Source organism: Nicotiana tomentosiformis, chromosome 5 (assembly GCF_000390325.3).
Source record: "Nicotiana tomentosiformis chromosome 5, ASM39032v3, whole genome shotgun sequence".
NCBI classification, from domain to species: Eukaryota; Viridiplantae; Streptophyta; class Magnoliopsida; order Solanales; family Solanaceae; genus Nicotiana; species Nicotiana tomentosiformis.
In genome coordinates this window covers 20,547,122-20,552,473 of record NC_090816.1, presented here as the reverse complement: position 1 = coordinate 20,552,473, position 5,352 = coordinate 20,547,122, and the positions used below count along the sequence as shown (strand labels likewise).

General features: G+C 37.0%; 1 long non-coding RNA gene across 1 annotated transcript; it reads left to right on the top strand.

Annotated features, from left to right (window-relative positions):
- Positions 1 to 2,021: 2,021 nt before the first annotated feature.
- On the top strand, positions 2,022 to 4,404 carry LOC108947229 (uncharacterized). The gene is made up of 2 exons (XR_001971663.3): positions 2,022 to 4,103; positions 4,246 to 4,404. It is a non-coding gene; the product is annotated as an uncharacterized lncRNA (long non-coding RNA).
- Positions 4,405 to 5,352: the final 948 nt, after the last annotated feature.

The following is a 5,352-nucleotide window of genomic DNA, read 5'->3' as shown; positions in this document are numbered from 1 at the left end:
CGAAGCAATCAAGGAGAGGGTGGAGGTATACTGACCTCTTCTTGAGCAGCAAACCAAGCAAGTGTTCAGGTTAGCCGTTTAGGAACCAAAAGCTCATCTTTTTACTAGGGACGAACTCAGAGCCAAAAGAAAGGGAGAAGCAGAGATTGAGTGAAAACTCGAAACTTCAAACGAAACTCTTAAGCAAAAATCTACTGTATCTTCAATTTTTCAGAAAGAGTAAGGTGTATTAGTTATCTATGTTGAAGATATTAGGTATTGTTAGGTAAGAACATTAAAGGCTCCTGTTTATAGTGGCCATTGAGCCATTACAATTTTAGCGAATTCAAAATGGTAGTGGAGAGTGACGATGAATTGATGATGTGAGCATAGTCGGATAAAATCAGAGAGACAAAAGGGACAATCGTTAGGGATTTACTTGAGAAGAGGGAAGCTAACTGAAGAGGTACGAGAGACCACTAGTCAGAACTCTAATACTTAGAGGTCATTGCATTTGACCTCTAGGTGTCGAATAATATCAACATTGAAGCCAGCTAGCGTCCCAGACTCACCTTGATTTGAAAATACGGAGGAGAAGATCTGGCGAGTTGAAGTTTCACCCTTTGCTCTGACTTCTTCAAATTGGGCTATTGAGATTAAATGGTGAAAATGGAAAGAAATGATGAGTTTCGTAGTATAGAGGCAGAAAGGATGGCCATGCATGCCATGGATTTGAAAACCTCAGATGATTTGAAGTTTCATCTTTGGGTTTGGGTTTTCGGATTTTGCTATTTGAGTCTCAAAGGCGAAATGAGTAAAGACTCAGTGTGAATCATGGGTAATGAAGGTAGAAGGAACGTTTTCTTATCATGATTCATGACCTTGCACTAATTAGTGCAAGGTTTTGGGTGATTGGGGGGGTCTGAGGGTTTGAGAGAGATGAGAGAAGAAGGAAAAATAGGGGGCTAGTCTAGGGTGAAATGAGTAGGGTTTTTAGGGCATCTCTGAGTTAAAATAAAGAGCTAGAATGGGAGCCGTTGGATCTCTTGATCAACGACTCTGATTGTTTTGATAATTAGAGTTTTTAAAATACTTTTGTGGGAAATATTAATGGCCGATGGATTCTTGTTATCCAATGGCGGAGATAAAATATGACAAACTGCTAAAATTAATAGAACATACGGGGTTAATCCTGGTCCATTGATGATATGAATCAATGGCCGGGATGGGTTGTGTTTGTTTTGTGTGGGGATGGGAATGGCGACGCGACATGCTCTCATTGGCTCAAATATGATGGCATGGATTGCCATAGTGAAAAGAGAGGCACATGTTTAGACTGGGTCAAATGTAATTGGGCTTGGGTATGGGGCTGTTGTTAATTTAAAGAATAGTTACTTTGTGTTTAATTAAGGAATCGCAATTGTAGTCTTTTAGTTTTTTAACACCTTTAAAATTAATTTAATTAAACTTAATCATTTTCACTAAATGTAGTAAAAATTATAAATATCAAATATGCTACTAATTGTTGTAATTAATTATTTGTAAAGTACTTTGTTTTTAAAAAAAATATATAACACTAGTTTTGAATTATCAACATAGTAAATCTAATTAATCGAAATTTGAGAAGTAATGGATCGAAATCGGCTTCATCTTTCTACAATCCGTGATCTCGATTCTAGCCTCGTTTCCATAAGATCCGAGAGGGATGGCCTTCTGGCCAAGGTTGACAGACTTAAAGCAAAGTTCCAACACCAAGGGGATTTTCTCGTATTTTAAAAGAGGTATGCTATGTATCATATGAGGAGAAAAACCTTGGAGGAGGTCAAAGCGGGCATCGTTGATATTGATGATTGCATCGCCAATAGGGATGGCAATGGGGAAGTGCGGGTGCGAGGCGGGGCGGGTTTGAGAGTTTGCAGTTGCGGGGAGGGGCGGGACATGTTCAATTTTTAAATAAAAAAATAAAGCGGGGCGGGGCATGGGTGTGGATTTAATTTTTTGAACTAACAGAAATAAAATGCTAAATATTAAAAACCTAGTCCCAATTTCACTCTATTGACCTAAACTTCTCTCTCAAACTCACCGACGGCTCATCTCTCTCAAACTCTCCTTAGTCCTCTCGCAGTCTCGCTCGATAATCAGATAAAAATTTACAGCAGCTTTCAATTATCAGTGAAGGTCATTTTTCTGTGGTTTATCAAGGATTGTGAATCCCCATTTCTCTCTGAATTCTTACTTATCACTGTAGCTTCATTTTCTGGTCCTAGTAATCTTGAATTAAGTTCTTGGGATTTATCTTTGTTGTGGAATTCCTATTTAATTTTGTTTTAAAACTTTGCATTTTCGATTATTTCTTTGTAGCAAGGAAGGTTTTCCTATGGAAAATTTTATCAAACACATTATGGGCATCAATATTGCTTTGGTTTTCCTATGGGAAAGATTTATGATTTTTGGTTGTTGATGTGGAAATTAAAAAGAGAATTAGTATATTAATTATATTTATTTTGTTTCTGTTCTGTTTTGAGTTTGCTTTTAGTCGTGATATTGAAGATTTTGTTGGTTATCAACATCTGAATTGGATATGCAATGGGAGATTTGCTCTTCTCTTATCATGATATTGTGTTACAGAAGTCAATGCTTGAGCTCAATTGATTAGGTTCAGTTAAGTACTCTTGAACTTGATTGTGCAAAGGTGGCCATCTTTTATCCTTGCTATTGTATTATAAAGTTTAATGCCCCTATAGGTATGGTGCAGTAATGATGTGTTATATCTAAACATGAACACATGAAGCTATATATGCTGAATTTTGTTGCTTATGGACAATTTTCTTCTGCCAAAATCCTCCGGTAATAGATTGTCTCCTTTGAAGTATAATTAAAGTTGGTGCCATGTTTCTGTCATAAACTGCTTTGGGCTGCATATATAGTTTCTGTCATAAACTGCTTAATTGGCTCTTTTTTCATTTTCCATGTGCACTTAGAAATGTCTCATAATATTAATTTAGCTTATTTTTTGTAGAAAAGTATGGAGTCTCAAAATGAAGAGAATCCAGTTGGTTCATCTTCTAGTACTTTTCCTATAGAGAGTGAGAGTCAATTGCCTATGCAAGTCGATGAAGTTACTACTGAAGTTATTGATGAAACTGGGAAAAGAAAACTTATTTCTGACGCATGGAAGCATTTTAAACCGGTGATGATTAATTGTGTTCGTTTTGGTGTTTGTAAGTATTGTAATACTCATATCAAATTAACAAGAAATTGTGGGACATCGTCCATGTTAGATCATATCCGTAGTCGATGTCGCAAAAAGTCAAGTAACTTAGACAATGAGGGTAGTTCGGGGGGTGATGGTAGCCAAAAACACTATTTTGATCAACATTGACATGCTATTATTTTGCACGAGTATCCATTGACAATTGTTGATCATGTAGGATTTAGGAAATTTGTTGCTAGTCTCCAACCGTTGTTCAAAATGGTGTCTAGGAACACAATCAAGAATGATATACTGAAGATTTTCGACAATTTGAAATCAAAAACTTCTATGTTATTGGAAAAACTTGCAAGTAAAATTGCAATAACTACTGATATGTGGACTTCAGACAACACCAAAAAAGGGTTCATGGCTATTACAACACATTTTATTGATGATTCATGGAGACTTCAAAGCCATATTCTTAGATTTGCTTATGTTCCTGCTCCACATGATAAGGATACTTTGTGTAGTGCGTTGCTTAATTGCTTGTTAGAGTGGAATCTTGAAAGAAGAATTTCAACAATTACAGTTGATAATTGTAGCACAAACAATGCTATGGTGAAAATCTTGCTAGATGAGAAACTTTATAAAAGGGATTTATTGTTGATGGGTCGAATGTTACATGTGCGATGTGCCACACATCTTGAATTTGATTGTGCAAAAAGGACTAAAGGTGATACAAGATAGTATTAATAATGTGCGTGACAGTGTCTTATATTGGATAGGGTCTTTAGGCAGAATCGAAAGGTTTGAATATGCTGCACGATTGCTACATATTTCTTGTCGACAAAGTTTCATGTCCAACATTACTTGACGAAGAGGAAGAGTCGGATTCAAGTTGGCTTACTGGTTGATAGAAGAGAAAGAGGAGGTCATTTGTTAATACAATTTCTTTTTTATTCAAGTTGGCTTACTGTAGTTTGTTGATACAATTTCTTGTGGTTTTGTAATTTGAATTTGATAGATTTTGTTGAGTATAGACCTTGATGTTTAGATTTTGTGTCCTACTGTAGTTTGTTCATACAACGGGCCATTGTGGATGAAGTGATAAAGCAGCTGAGGCATTTAGTAGTGGTGAAAGAAGATGATTGTTACGAGCAGTGTCCTATTTGCTTAGACAAACTTTCAATATGGGAAGAAATAACATACATGCCATGTTCTCATTTTTGTCACTCCAATTGCCTGCTCAAGTGGTTCCAAAAGAATATTAAGTTCAATCAATCAGTTTTGCACAAAAGCTACATCTGACTCTAGTGCATTTATAAGGTCTTAGAATACTTTGGGGTTCTTAAAATTTCAAGATTTTAGTTTCTTGAATTCTGTAGTTTTCAAGGGTTTAAGAATTGTGTGTACTGATTGCTACCGCATTTTCCTAATGATCAGTTTGGTGATCTTTCTTCCCCGGATTAAAACATATGGTACTGTTAAACACTGGTTAATTGACAGCTGAGGCATTGGTATTATTTTGGAAATCTACAGAAAAGAAAATAAGATTATATATAAATGAGATGTAATCCCTTTCTTGTGCACCGGAAAACAATGACAAACAAAAAGGCTACTTCAAAAAAGCTAAGTATATGAAAGTGAGAGAGAGAACAATTTGGATATAATTAATTGTTTTGTTAAAAAAATCAGATTTAAGTCTAGCTTTCTGAAAAAGAAAGAATTTTTATTAAAACAATTTGCGGGGCGGGTGAACGTGGGTGGAGTGCGGGGCGGGTGAATGCGGGTTTAAATCCTATATGGGGCGGGGCGGGTTTACATTGCGCGGTTTCAGACAGAACCCACCCTGCACCGCCTGCCATTCCTAATCACCAAGGCCCAAGCACTGGCATTAACTGCTTGAGAACGTCTCCTAGCTCAACCTGATGCAACTGACTTTTCGAGCACCGGTTCCGAGTATTCGGGAACCGAGGAGGAACTTGAAGAGAATGATGATGAAGGCCCAGGTCCCGAACCGACAGCTGATCCGCCTTCCCTCGGGGATGTAGATGCATCTCTCTCCCCTCCCCCCTCCCCGAGTTCTGGCGGCGATAATGATTAGATTTTCCTTCTTTTCTTTGTTGTTTCCCTTTGTACTTCTGTATTTATGACATTTGGCATTTTGATAAATGAAAAAG